General features: G+C 33.7%; 1 long non-coding RNA gene across 2 annotated transcripts in view; it reads left to right on the forward strand.

The window, feature by feature from the left end:
• Positions 1 to 14593, forward strand: part of LOC147358463 (uncharacterized) — a 98837-nt gene that overhangs the window by 75645 nt on the left and 8599 nt on the right. The window contains exon 3 of one of the 2 annotated variants that reach the window (XR_015142322.1): positions 845 to 988. The exons of the other annotated variant lie outside the window; for it this stretch is intronic. This is a non-coding gene — a long non-coding RNA (uncharacterized LOC147358463). Of the gene's footprint in view, positions 1 to 844; positions 989 to 14593 lie in introns of those variants that run through there. 2 annotated transcript variants of the gene reach the window in all.

The following is a 14593-nucleotide window of genomic DNA, read 5'->3' on the forward strand; positions in this document are numbered from 1 at the left end:
AAAAAAAAAATCATGTCCCTAAATCATCCGTAATTCACATCGGGAGACTGACTGTTTCTGCTTCTGACAAGGAAGGGTACGCCGGGATCCTGATCGAGACTAGCAGCTGAATTGCGCTAGGATTTTTGTTTCCACTTCTCTACCTGCCAGTTGCTATCTCCCTGGGATGAGTTCTTCCTGTGATCTTTGAGATTTCAAGAAGGAAATGGATAGCAGATTGCAGGCTATTATTACGGCAAGATCATTTCTCTTTGGCCACCAAACAGTTGTTCCCTGAGTCACTGAACCACTCTGTTCAGTGTCTGTCAAACTCAACTGCCTTTGAAATTTAGAGGAGAAAGTCTGTGTGTGCCAAAACCAAGGCCCTGAGTCACCCAGCACCCCGCAGGAAGACAGCAATGAATCGGGTTGGAAGTAGTGCCAGGAACCACACCTTGCAGTTAGTGTGGACCTACATGGGCCTATTCCACAGACATCTTTCCAGACATAAAATCTCATGTCCTCGCAGATAGGAGGTACCACTGTCTATTCTCTCTGCTGTCTGCAAGGTTCCTCATTAGTGAATCATCTCCCTAAGTATCTTTTAACATGGATTGAGCCAGGTACCAGGGAGATCATATTTTGAAATGTCTAAGGAAACAGCATTAGACATTATAGTTTATGAAACAAAACAGAGGGAGTTTGTATTGGGAAACATAACCTCTTATTTACTAGGAAGACCTGAATTTGGACAGATCTACCTGGGCCCATTTGAAAACCAGAAAACTACTGTCCTTTTTCTCTTGTCAACTAGAATTCTGCAATTATTCTATATAATTGTTATTTTTTCTTTTCTTTTTGGAAGGAGTCTCCTGCTGAAGAAAGAATCTAAAGAGATGCCTAAGTTCCAGGGGATTTTCCTCTAAGACTAATAACATCAAGATAGCTTTGATTTTATTTATTTATATTCATTTTTTTTTCCACAAGAGAAATATATATCATCTTCAGAGATCTTGGGTTAGAATTTTTTATTTCACTTTTGCTGGTTGAAGATGAATCTCAAACCCTGATGCTGTATTTTTGTTTATTTCATGAAGAATTTCAGATGGTGCTTGACAACTGATACCTCCTATAAAATCAACAAATACTGTCTTACACTATGTCTATTAAAGATATCTTCCAAGTGTCATTTCACCAAGTAAAGAATTTGAACCACCTCACACTATACATTTTTGGTTAAATATTTGAGAGCTATTATTTTGAAAGTCACCCATAGTAATTAATAGCCAAGTCAAAAGAATTAAAATTTTGGGTCTGTTTCTACATTTATACTCCATCTTCTCCCTCTTTAAGTTCTCCTGGAAACAAAACAGAGTATCCCTCTTCCAGCAAACCACTTTTAAAATTCCATGTAAGAAAATACCAAACTTGAAATTATGAAACCTCACCATCAGTTTCTGAGGATTCTGGGACTAGAACTCAACCAGAAACTTTATAATTTAGGACTTGAGAGCCTAGAACATTAACGTCTGAGTTGGAATGGTATTGGCTTCAAGGTTAAAAATAGAGGAACACGTTTTTATTGCCTGTGATTATGACATACTCCCTATGAATACCAGTAGGGCTCAAACGTGTACCGAAGACAGCCAAAGGGTAAATAAATTAACTGAAATGACTCAGAAAGCACCGAGGGAGCCCAAGTGTGTATTTGTAATAAGGGACTTTGTTCTTGAGAACAACCCTACTCAGAACTCAAGGAACAGAGCCTCAAAGAATTATAGCACTTAAATGAGTTTCATTTATAAGCTTTCTCCACTCCTATATACACATATGATGACTTAAAGGGACTATTATTATGTTTGGAAGTTCTGGGCACTTACCAGACATTCAAGCCAATGCACTTTTCCTTTTAACCCAACAGAATACCTGAGTCATGTGTTCTAAGAATGTTTCAAAAAATAGGGACTTTCCTGGCTGCCCAGTGGTTAAGACCTCACTCTTCCACAGCAGGGGGCGCTGGTCCCATCCCCGGTGAAGGTGCTGAGATCCCACATGCCGTGCGTGGCAAAAAAATAAAAAATAAAATTTTGAAAATAGATAAAATAAAAAGACTAAAATACATTGATGTAAAGACCTTGAGATTGTCTTCAATCCCTCTTGCCAGCTGACTGCTTGTAACAGCTTCCTGCTAAGGCAATGCACTACTACTGAAGCCCATCTTTGTAGAATATTTTTTTCTCAGTGATTTGTCTGCACTTAACCTGGCTGCATTTTTCTGTGCCAGGACAAGACCTGGTTGTCCATTGTCTTTCATGAAGGCATCTACGGAAGGTTTTGAAATCCACTGGTTTAGAGGAAAAAGTGCTTTCGTGTTTGATCAGCGTGTAGGCAAAGGACGATTGGAAACAATGCTGAGTCACACTCCAAACAACTGCATTTGCAAACAAAGTGAGAGGGTCCACCATAGGCTTTGAAGTCCCAAATCCGGGTTCTCGCGTTGGCTGCAATCAAGGGCACACCTCCCAGTGACTCTCAGCTTCACTTACCTTTTGGTTAAATACCAATATTTATCGAGCACTTACTATATACTAAGCACTTTTAGTCATTTAAACCTCACAACAATCCTGTGGAGTAAGCATTATTTTCACCCCCATTTTACAGATAAGTAAACTGAGGCTCAGAACGTCTATGAAGCTTGTTCAGTGTTACACAGCTAGAAAACTAAGAAGACCAACATTCAAATTCTCCTCAGTCTCATTTCAGAGTCTGAGCTTTTAGTCACCCTGAAATAGGTCTAATAACAACACTGTTATTGACGGTATGAGGATCAAAAGAGATAATGTTTGTAAAAGCACCAAATTCATATACACATGGGAGGTATTAAAATTGTTAAAATGAGGTCATTTAAGAAAAGGGAAAACTAAGAAACAGTTATATGACATGGTTGTCGAAAAATACTTTCAAATGCCTATAAACCAGAGCTTACTTGTTCCTTGTAAACCAGCTTAGAATTTCCTGACAGTACCCCATCAAAATATGAAATACGATATGTTACATAAATCAGGTATAATGAATGACCATTCCACTTAATTTTTTGTTTTGTTTTTTATTTGAAATTTGTTTTTTAATTGAAGGATAATTGCTTTACAGTATTGTTGGTTTCTGCCAACAGACCATTCTGCTTTAGATTTTATCTGTTTTTGAAAGCTGGGCAAGCTGAAAGACAACGAGAAGCAACTTTGATCCATTGTTAACTCCGAGTCAAGCTGCACTGGTTTGCTATTTTATTTAAGTTGTGAACACATTTGCACAGAAATTCAGCTCAGACACCCAGGAATAATAACATAGGTTACCAGTATTCTAAAAAGTATTATTTGTTGCTTATAGGACAAAAGAGGATCAGAGTCTATGAGACGAAGACATAATGTTCCTTAAATCACCACCACAATCCCAAGTTCTTTCACTTTCAAATAGAAATTTAAAAGGACCTCAACAAGCAGTAAATTTAGAAACACAGTGATCAAGATGTTTTGTAGACATCTTGTAGTTAAAAACAACCCAAACAACAACACAAACCCCCAAGGATATTGAAAAGATTTATTCACGTTCCATATGCTCTTTCTCAGAAATATATAAAAGCCAAGTGTTTGGACTCCAAAGCCAAAATATACTTTCCCCTCCATGGGATCTGTAGGTTCCTCAGATCTACAAAGAACTCGGCTTTTGCTGCATGAGCCTGTCTTCTGTGGTTAGAACTCTGTTGACAGGTGTTGTACGAGATGTAAGAAAAGGCTCAGACCCTTGTCCGTTCCTTCTCTGGGTCAGGAACTCGTCAAGAACCCTTCAGCCATCGGTAGGACAGTGATCATCATTAGGACATGGCCCAACTAGATGGAGTCTCTTGTGTGAACCACTTCTTAGAGTCCAACAACTGGCTTGCCTTTTCCTAGTTCCCATAGTACTGATGGAATTGATTAAAGTGATTGGTTATTTTAGGGTTATGCAGACAGATATGAATGTAGAATAATAGGTAGATCAAGAGTAAAGGAACTGTGGTCACACATATGTCACAAAATGAAAATGAAAACCCCTGTTACCGGATACTGCACCCTTTGGGGAGCCAAGGACTGAAAATTTAGAATTCATCTTTATATCCCTTACATAGAATTTTTTCCAACTTCTCAAGCTTGATGGTAACAGTAATTCCCTACCTTTTTAATTGGGGATATTTTACCTGATGTCTTTTTTTTCTAAATTATGAGTCCATAGATAGAAAATACCTTTCAGAGCTATAAATTTACATCATATTTAGTGCATGTCTAATAATTCATTTTTATTGAAAAGAATAGCAACTTATGAAATTGGGGCTATACCAGAAAATCCACACTGAATGCTTTCCATCCTTATGGGTTATCCTAGCTGATCTGCTGGGTTATAAAGGTTTCTCTTCTGAAAATCAAAGGTTTAGTTGAGTCACAGCACCAGTTATGTAGCTGGTGCTGCAATCGTACTCCTTTTGTCCAAAAATAGGAAAGGGTATGCACCCTAAACAATTTGGAGTGGTTTTGTAAAGTTGTACGTGCTCTGTCCTTGGAGAAGGTAAACCAGAGATGGGTTATCCTAGGAAGGAAGAAACAGGATGAAGTAACTGAATGCCCTGTACAGTGTTCGAGGGACAGGGAATTTTACACTCTTACTGTTTTAATCCCTAGTGAACTCTGTTAACTTCTCAGAGCCCTTGGCCACCAACTAAACGTTTATTATCTGAAGTTGGAACTTCACTTTCATCCTATCAGTGAGAATACTGAAAATCCATTGTAGGATAAATAGAAGAGGATATGTGATGAAAGAGGTGACCAGATTTTATAAATGAAGATTTGCAACTCACTGATGGAATCTGCAATGTTTTGAAAAGGTGCTATTGCAGACTTACTAGCCTAGTGTCCTTTCACCTGAATTTTACTAGTTCATGCACTTTGAAAAGAAAAGAGGGCATGAATAAGGAACCATCATATGAGAAATGAAGACATGAATCCCCTTGAGAAAAATTTTTTGGAGGAGAAAGGCTTATAAAAATTTATCTAGGTACACCCAAACCAAAATGGTTTAATAAAGGACCATTTTGGAAAAGGCAGTCTCATGAATTTTAACATCAAGAGGAAATCAAACAGTTCTACAGGGTATGTGATTAAATCCTTTTCTGTTTTGAGTATTTTTTTTTTCCTTTAGGTTAGCTCAGTTTCTTTAATAGTGAATAGATGCTATTTGTGATGTCAAAAAGGTACTTTGTGGGTTTCAACAATAACAGTAAGGAAAATAATATTGCTAGAGTCATGTTTTAAGATCAACTGATTAACAAAATTCAAGGCCTTGTATGGTTTTTGGATCTTGTGGCTACATCTTTACCTTCCAAGTTTTATTCTGAAGTGAGAGTATAATTTATATTAAATGGCTGAAAATAAAGAATTCCATGCAAGGTCTTGTTTTATCAACATAGCAATTGCAATTGTTTGAGCTGTAAGCTGACATTCATTAGAACTTCTGAATCCATCATATTTTTAAAATTTTTATTTCTTTTTACTAGTTTTCTTTTTCAGTTTTATTGAGATATAACTGACATACAGCACTCTATAAATTTAAGGTGCACAGCATAATAACTTGACCTACATACACTGAAAAATTATTAACAGTAAGTTCAATGACTATAGTTATAAAATTTTTTTTCCTTGTGATGAGAAATTTTAGGATTTATTCCTTTAGCAACTTTCAAATATATTATACAGCAGTGTTAACTGTAGTCATTATGTTGTTCCTTACATCTCCAGTAATTATTTATCTTATAACTGAAAGGTTGTATCTATTGACCACCTTCATTCACTCACATTTTAAACTCTTTTCCAGTCTATTAGCCATCTGAAAAAATGATGATTAAAGATTCAGATTTTTTTTTTGCACATTCTTCAAACACGATTTTTTTAAAGTCGCTTATTTTTTATCTTATTAAATGATCCATAATGTTTTCTAATACAGGGTTTCAGCAACATATAATCGAACAAATCTGTGTCTAACAAATTAAACCATTGCTACATTGTTTCCTTTCTCAAAAAAACAAGAGTCCTTCAGCAATATGTTGTAAAAAACCACAAATACAGACTTTTTCCTTTTATATAAAAGAGTAAAAACACTTTCATTTGTTCATGAAAACTGGGTGGGGGAGGAGAGATAATTTATATTTTCCTTCATTATAAGTGCCTCATGAAGAAGATCTGAGTTGAATTTTTAGAAGAGAAAAAGCAGAAGAGACCCTGGTAAGTTTTAAAACCATATATATAGGATGAACACTTAAAACTTCACAAGCTTTCTGGAAGGCCTCAAATGCAAGCATTCAGGGGGATTACACATGGAAGATAGTAAGAACTACAACTCAAAATGCAGTCTCAAAAATTCACGATCCTTCCAAGCCTTATTCAATCTAGTTTCCTGTCTAGACTTGCAAATTGAACTGGAGAGTTGAAGCAATTATTCAGATAATTCAAAGGAAAAAAATCCCCTCACTGAAAAAAAATTTTGAGGAGCCTAAACTATCTGAATTATTTGTCCTCACTGATCAATTCACCAGATAATTGTACTTCAGTCTGAGAATTTGAAAAGCGCCTTAAGATTTGAGTCAGTAAGAAATTTCATGAGCATTTTTTTTCCTGTGCGTTCAAACTCAATAAAATGTGTATAATTTATAGGAAAAGAAAGGGAGCTCTCGGAGAATCCTCTTTCAAGAAAATTGGAAGCTATTTTAATGAGGGATAGAAAAATCTTGTATTTGTAATGACCCCCCTCTCCCTACTAAAAAGTTTTCTTAAGTCTAACCTTCTAAGTACCTTTCTTTTTCAGATGAGATGACAAGATTTAACCAGAAGACAAAAGACATTCATTAAGCTATCTTCAGCTGGATTTGATACCCTATAGTTATGTTTACATGGTATTTGTATATTCTTGTGAATTACACTTTAAATAAAGGAAGGAATTATAACCAGTGTTTAGTACACATTAATATTTTTTATTGATAGATGCTAAAGTAACAGCCAAGCTACGAAATTGTAAAGGTTCAGAAGTTCAAAAGCAATTGCATTGATCCAGTCAGATAAAGGTAGATAATATTAAAAAAAAATTTTTTTAAACACATTATAAGTATACTTTAAAAATTTAAATAAAATGTTCACATAAAACTGAACTGGGCTGTAAATTTCAAAGTAAAAATTGAGTAGATTAATAGTCCATGAAATATATCAGATATTTAAATTATTTGAAATTTGAAACCCATTCATGCCAGAAATTACTACTGCAAAGGCCTTTCATACACCCTATTAGAAAATTAGAAGCATAATCTTTAAACCAGGAATAGTTAAATAAGTGTTAAAAGGAAGCTTATTATTTATCCTACTTTTTTCAAATATAGACTAATGGAATACATTCAACAGAATCACATTAATTCCGATACTGCTTTAAGGAAGGTTCGGGCACACACAAAATTTAAAAGACAGTTCTACAAACAAAAACATTATCAAAACAATGATTCCAAATCATACATGAAATGGCTGTTGTCTATTCACAAAAAGCCTACAGTTTATGAAGCTAGACTGATAACATATAAAAAGAAAGCAAAACCCAAAATTAAAACTTCCTCAAATTTAACTTTTAGGATCTTCCATTACAGTTTTGTCATATTTGAAGTTTTTTTTTCAAGATGGCATGATTAAATATTTTAAACTTTTTTTTATAAAGCTTTTATAAAGCCTGTGGCAAATGCTGGCCTTAATCCCTAAATGTTAAACTAATAGCAACTGTTAAAATGATGTACATATTTTTTTTTAATTTCATGTATTTTCAGAATTAAAGTAAAAATAGATAATTCTAAAATAATCTGAAAGATTAAATTTTGTTTATTAAGAATCAGTTTGGCAATTGTTTTATAATTTAGAAAAAAAGAAGATAGGACTAAAATATGTTTTGTTGGGAATCATAGCTTAGAAATATGTTGAAAGCATGTAAGACATTTTATCATATGTTTACGTGAACCTTATTTTAAAGGAAAGAACCAAATTATAGAAAGAAGATGTTATCCTTGTAAAGTACATTGCTATAATTATTGCTAAGTTGGAACATTTTTATGAAATCATAATTGATAACTATAGAAATTCACTGTCAACATAGTCCTGAAATCTGTCTTTAATAATTCAAAAAATATTTTAAAAGACCAAAATTAACAAGTTTGGACTGATAGTTAACATATAATACTGTTAAAAAGCAATATGATTTTGTATTTTCTTCCATAAGAAATCATTAGTAATTTCTAAATGTTAATACAAATTATTTTTAATTCATAAACCTTTTAGTTTAGGAATAACATTATTGTAAATATTGAAAACTCTTCCTCTGCTTTTTAAAATTTTAAATTCTTGATATTTGAAATACTAATATTTGAAAGGAAGATGAGATAACTTCATTAAAGTTTTATTTCTATGAAAAGCAAGGAGTTGCCAAGAAAGTATTAACTGCTTAAGATTTTTTAATTTCAAGTTTTGAAAAACTGAAATTAAAAAAACTCTGCATTGTATCTATTTATAAAACAAAGGGAAAGTATACATTCTGAATAGAAATTCTATTTAAAACACTTACTAAATACCAAAAGCAGTTTTAACAAGATATATAAAATTTTTAATTGTTTTAGTCAAGCTCTTTTTAGATTTATAAAGCAGAATAACAAAGTTTTATTCTGAGTGCCAAATATTTAATTTAAGTAAGTTGATATTTTATTGCTCAGATTTTTGTAACCTTTAGTTGGAATATAAACCTTCAACTTACTTCAATTTATTTATAAATTCTAAATATAAAGTATAAATTCTAGAATTCATCACATATTTATTTATTGGTTTTTTAAAATGCAAGTAAAAATAATGCATTTCTGTTTTTACAGATAAATCAACTAGTAGCAAGAAACAGAAACCATATGGCATATTGAAGATTTCTTGCATTTTATTTTTTTTAATTTGCTAAAACAATAATTTCAGAAGAAAAGGTTATTTTCATTTTATCTGAAAGTAAAATAAGTAACATTTTCAAAGGAAAATAATACCATTATTTTTCAACTTTCTATTTTTCCAGTTCTTAGGCTTAAATGAAACAGATACAGCAGATTACAATTTTGATGCAAAGGGTAACTCAAAACATGGTTCATAATCTTATCTTACTAAACTAAGTATTTGCATTGCTATAAAAATAAATATTACATGTTCTATGGGGTGAAGATAATAGTAAAATGGGTATTACACAGAATGTAGGAACTGCCACAGAAAGAATCCATAAGGAGGGAAATTTTAATACAGTTTTAGAACCTTCAAATCTATGGCTAACCAGTTGCATTTACTTTGCTTTACTTTCTTAATGAATTAATCTCACGATTTTGAAAGTTACGGAGGGAAAGCTTGGTTTTAGAAGATGCACAAAGGTTAAACAACTCGGTTCTCAGCTACCTGACGCTTACAAACATCCGGTTGTGAGGCTTCATGCAGGCAACAGAGTCCTGTGCAGATTTTTGGTTTTCATACAGAAATACTGACATTATAAAAACACAATAACTGGTTTTATAGTAATTGTATGAAGTTATACCAACATTAAGAAAAATTTTAGGGATAATCCCTATTATCTCCTGAATTTCTGTTTAAGTATTAGTCCTTAATTTGAAAACAAAATTGACTCAATTACAATGAACTGTATTTAAGAAAAAATAATTTAGGTATGTTTTTGAGTTAAAATAACATGATTTAACAAAGTATTTATAATGATATAGAATAAGGACCATAGAGAAAACTAAAATGGCAATTAAAAAATAACCCTAAAATGTCATTTTACTATTTTATTATTTACTATTATGCCTTTATGAAATACCAAAAACGTTTTTAAAATAGTAATGCTATATGTGTTAGCATATAATTTTTAATTAGCTTAAAAATTTCATAGTATTAAAAAAATCTGTATTCTGGTCTCAGAGTAATTGCCAATATCAATGAAAGCTTAATAAGTAAATTGCATCTCTTTCTGAAACATAATTTCAGATATTCTAAATGACTTTCCTCTCTAGATTTTGATCAAACAATTCTGACATAATTCTAACCTTTAGACTCTTGATCATGATAAATAAATCTTTAAGAAGTTTTTTTTAATCAATTTATTTTTTAATTGAAGGATAATTGCTTTACAGAATTTTGTTTTCTGTCAATAAATCTTTAAGAAGCTTTAATTTTGCCTAATGTTAAAAAAATCTTATCTGTATTTTCAAAGTATTATTAGAAAGAATTGAAAAACAGTGGCAAAAAAAAAACAGTGGCAAATTTTTCTTTTTGCCAGTTACAATATAGGTAATAATAATATTTTAAAACTCTCAATGTTAGTCCAGAAGTTTTTGTGTTTATGACTTTTTTTACAAATACCACATAAGAAGAAATACCACATCAAAGATTTACTGTATAACACAGTGAACAATATTTAATACTTTATAATAACCTATAATGGAAATAATCTGAAAAAATAATATATGTATATATAACAGAAGCACTTTGCTGCACACTTAAATCAAAACAATATTATAAATCTACTTTTAAAAAAGAAGAAATATAAAATTATGGTTTAAAATGTCTGCAACATACCACATAAATATTACAAAGCAATGATTTTTTTTAATAACTAGAGAAATTAGTTCCCATTCAATACAATTTTCTTTCCTTTTTTAAATAAAACATTTTAATTTTCTTTTTTTATTAGGTTCTCATGTTTTGTTTTTATAGTGATATCCCATTTTACTGAAGAACTTTCTGTTCGAAACTTACCCCGAATAAAATAGATTTGAGCATTCTCAGTGATATTATTGGTTCAAGCTTAGCAAACTATTGACTACATTTCTTTTGCTATCCACATGTTAATAAAAACAGCAACAAGCAAACCCTCTGGTCTTGATCACTCTTCATTATCACGATTGACTAGAATTTTAGAAGCATTTTTAATTCTCAAGATGTGTTAGGCATTCAGATGAGCACTGGCTCATAACTCACAGATAAAAAAGAAATTGGCTACACAAAAAGAATACATTGTGCAAATATAAATGTTAATAAAAATGGACAAGAAGACCACTTCACCGTCTTGCAGTTTTTCAGACTTCGACTTAAAAACATCGTGTCCTAATACACATTTGGCTAGGTTAGAACTAGTCTCCAGAGCAATGTTAACTTGCTAATCCCCCCTCCTTTTTTTAAAAAAACCTGTATTATAACCATAACCAAAGAAATAACAAATGAATAAATACATGGATGCATACATGTATATTCTTTTGGTTTTGTATATTTTATTGTATTCATGGTTGTAACTAAACTGTGATACTACGTTATGCCATCTGTAGACTATCCCAAAGCTCTTCTAAAAAGCTCCAAGATTCATCTAAGTAATTTTCAAACAAGTATTGTTGACTTTTGCAACATCGTTTAACTGGCTTAATCAAAAGTATTACGAGCTATCTAAATGAGCATCTAAGAATATCACTTATCTTTACTGATAATCCATACCATTAATCTCATAATATTTCACCTGATGTCTGGGTTTACTGTTGCAAATGTTATAAAGTAGTTACTGGGCCAAACATGATCCCAGCCCTACTGTTGTTTTTTTTTAAATGTTGATAGAATTGGAAGTTGATTTACCCAGGACTATTTTTCTGGAGAAACACGGATAATGGGTGGAGGATGGGAGGGAGGGGAAAGGAAGAAATGTCTTTATTCCTCTCTATCTACAAACCTGGAAAGATCTAATAACTGCCAATTCTGACAAAGCCTATTTGCAATCTCTTTGCATCGAACAAATGACCTAGATTTCTCAACAAAATATAGTAATTTTTATAATATTATAGTTTTGCGAATGAGCAGTGTCAAGTGATTCTAATGGGGTCCTGTAACATCTTGGTATTCAAATTGTGATCTTATGTGGTCTTTTTTGTTTATTTGTAACAGGAGTAAGTCTAGTTCATTATCTCTAAATGTACCTTGAAAAAGCTACTATTATATTTTTATTTGTCCTTCGTATTTGTACAGTTTTCTCTCTACGTTTTTAAATCTATTAGGTCACCCTAACCGATATAAAATTATACTGTCCTCAGAAGAGTTGACCGGCAGATGATCCAAACCCTTTGGGAATCCCATTCTTGGAGTTTGTGGAGCGTGCCTGGTGCAGTTTCCTCCTCTCTCTTCCTCTTCTCTCTTCCTTATCACTTTTCTCTACATCTTCTGAGAAAAGAATCTGTAAAAGAATCTGTCTGCAATGCAGGAGACCTGGGTTTGATCCCTGGGTTAGGAAGATCCTCTGCAAAAGGAAATGGCAGCCCACTCCAGTATTCTTGCTTGGAGAATCCCATAGACAGAGGAGCCAGGGTTGGGAGGTAGGGGGGGCTACAGTCTGTGGGGTCGCAAAGAATTGGACATGACTGAGCGGCTAACACTTTCATTTTTTCAGCATGGAAGGACATACTCTCTCGCCCACAGGCTTGATAGGCTTTATACCAGTTTACTTGGTGAATTTCTTGTGACTGCATGTTCTTTTCTGTATTAAAGGATCACTATAAAATAGGAAAGCCCATAGGGTTGGGCTTCCCAGCCATGGCAAAACCTGCTGTGAGACCCAGAGGAAACTTACAAATCAATACATTCTCCATAACTGTTTAGTAGGGATGTTGTGTGTTAGTCACTCAGTCGTGTCCAACTCTTTGCGACCCCATGGACTGTAACCCACCAGGCTCCTCTGTCCATGGGATTATCCAGGCAACAATACTGGAGTGGGTTGCCATTTCCTTCTCCAAGTAGGGATGTTGGAGTGTTGAAATTCTTTTTTTTTTTTTTGAGGGAATATTTGTATTTGTCTGCTCTCCAATTCAAACAGGATGTTTTTAATTGTTAGCTTTTTTAAAAAAAAATTGGAATACCAAAGAAAAATCATAATATGTGAAGTTCAAATGTAGACAACAAGCAGAAACTATTGCTTTCAGTTGTCAGTTAGGAGAGCATCTGATTCTGTGTCCAGGAGTGTTAGTCCATCAGTCACGTCCGACTCTTTGAGACCCCATGGGCTGTAGCCCAGTGATGGGCTTCTCTGTCCATGGGATTCTCCAGGCAGGAATACAGGAGTGGGTTGCCATTTCCTTCTCCAGTGTGTCCGGGAGATCTGACTTGAATTCTGAGTCTGGCAGTGACTCTTGGTGTAAACTTTTACAGTAATTTCTTTGTCTGGAAAATGGGGATAACTCTATCAGCCACAGAGGTTTCCTTACAGGATTAATTGAGGTAATGGATAGTTAAACGTTTTGGAAAGGTGAAATCCAGGGCATAGAAAAGAGAACCGGAGAGGAGGAGGAAGTTCTGGATTTTTCAACCTGCTGGTCATGTCACTGTGGGTGCTGTCCTCTCCGATCCCAGTCTATTTATAAGATGTGCAAAGTGAGCTGGTTGAGTTTAAGTCCTCTAGTTACTTTGACAACTTGTCTTTGGGGGTGATGAATGAACCTTAGGGCAAGTGTCTATTGACAAGATAGCAAGGGTCCGAATTACCCCCAAAGTGGGGGTTTCCAGAGTGCTTTTAATTTTTTTCAGCTCTCAGCTTAATGTACTACATTTCTATTTGCTTCTCATGCTTCCATTTTTTTTAGGGGATACTGTCCTGAAGGGTATTAAAAATCACGGGAAGCCCCTGAGCACAAAGGTATCTGTGACAGCCAGAAGCATTTTTGTCTAAATGCCGTGTATTGAAGAATCTTGCAGCAGAGTGGACTGTGGGGGAAGGTTGGCTATTTGGCTGCCTCAACTTCTGTGTTTCTGTGAATTTCATCTCCTTGTAAGAACCTAACTGGATAGCTAACTGAAGGGGTAAAAGGCATGAAGGTTTAAGATGGTTGAGGTTTTACTGCCTTAATTAATATATCACCTCTACTGAAGTTTCCCCAGCATTAGACTTAATGCCCTGTAAATGAAATATTAATCATCTAATAGCTTTCTTTTCTTAAAAAAAAAAATGTACCTTTGCCTTTCTAAAGTTGATTGCTTGGACACATGACTGAGACTACAAAGGAGTTTTGAGTTTTGGTGCGGGCAGCAAGTAGATGGTGGGTGGTTAGGCCAGGGGTAAAAAAAAAATAATAATAATAATAAAGTTTTTTTGAACAGATTGGGTGGGAAGTAAGGGAACTCAAGTGTCTCTTTATAACTATTTAATAAGAGAGCTCCAAGTCCTCTTGTATCAAGAGGACGTTCTAAAATATATTTTAGAAATAAACACAACTTACTTGTTAAGCTTTCATTGTTATTGGCAACTACTTTAAGAGACCAGAATATAGATTTTTAATACTACAAAAAATTTCTAAGTTAATTAAAAATTACATGTTAACAGATACAGCATCACTATTTTTTTTTTTAAAAGAAGATCTTCCAAACATTTTCCCTCAAAATTCCTAAAGGCAGTTTCTACTTTGTCCAGAGACTGGTTAGTCCTAATAGGTACCAACCGAGCTCCTTTCGACCCATTCAGTAAA

The sequence above is a fragment of the Bos grunniens genome, chromosome 15 (genome assembly GCF_055505025.1).
Source record: "Bos grunniens cultivar Pamir isolate PY7600 chromosome 15, Bosgru_T2T1.0, whole genome shotgun sequence".
NCBI lineage: Eukaryota > Metazoa > Chordata > Mammalia > Artiodactyla > Bovidae > Bos > Bos grunniens.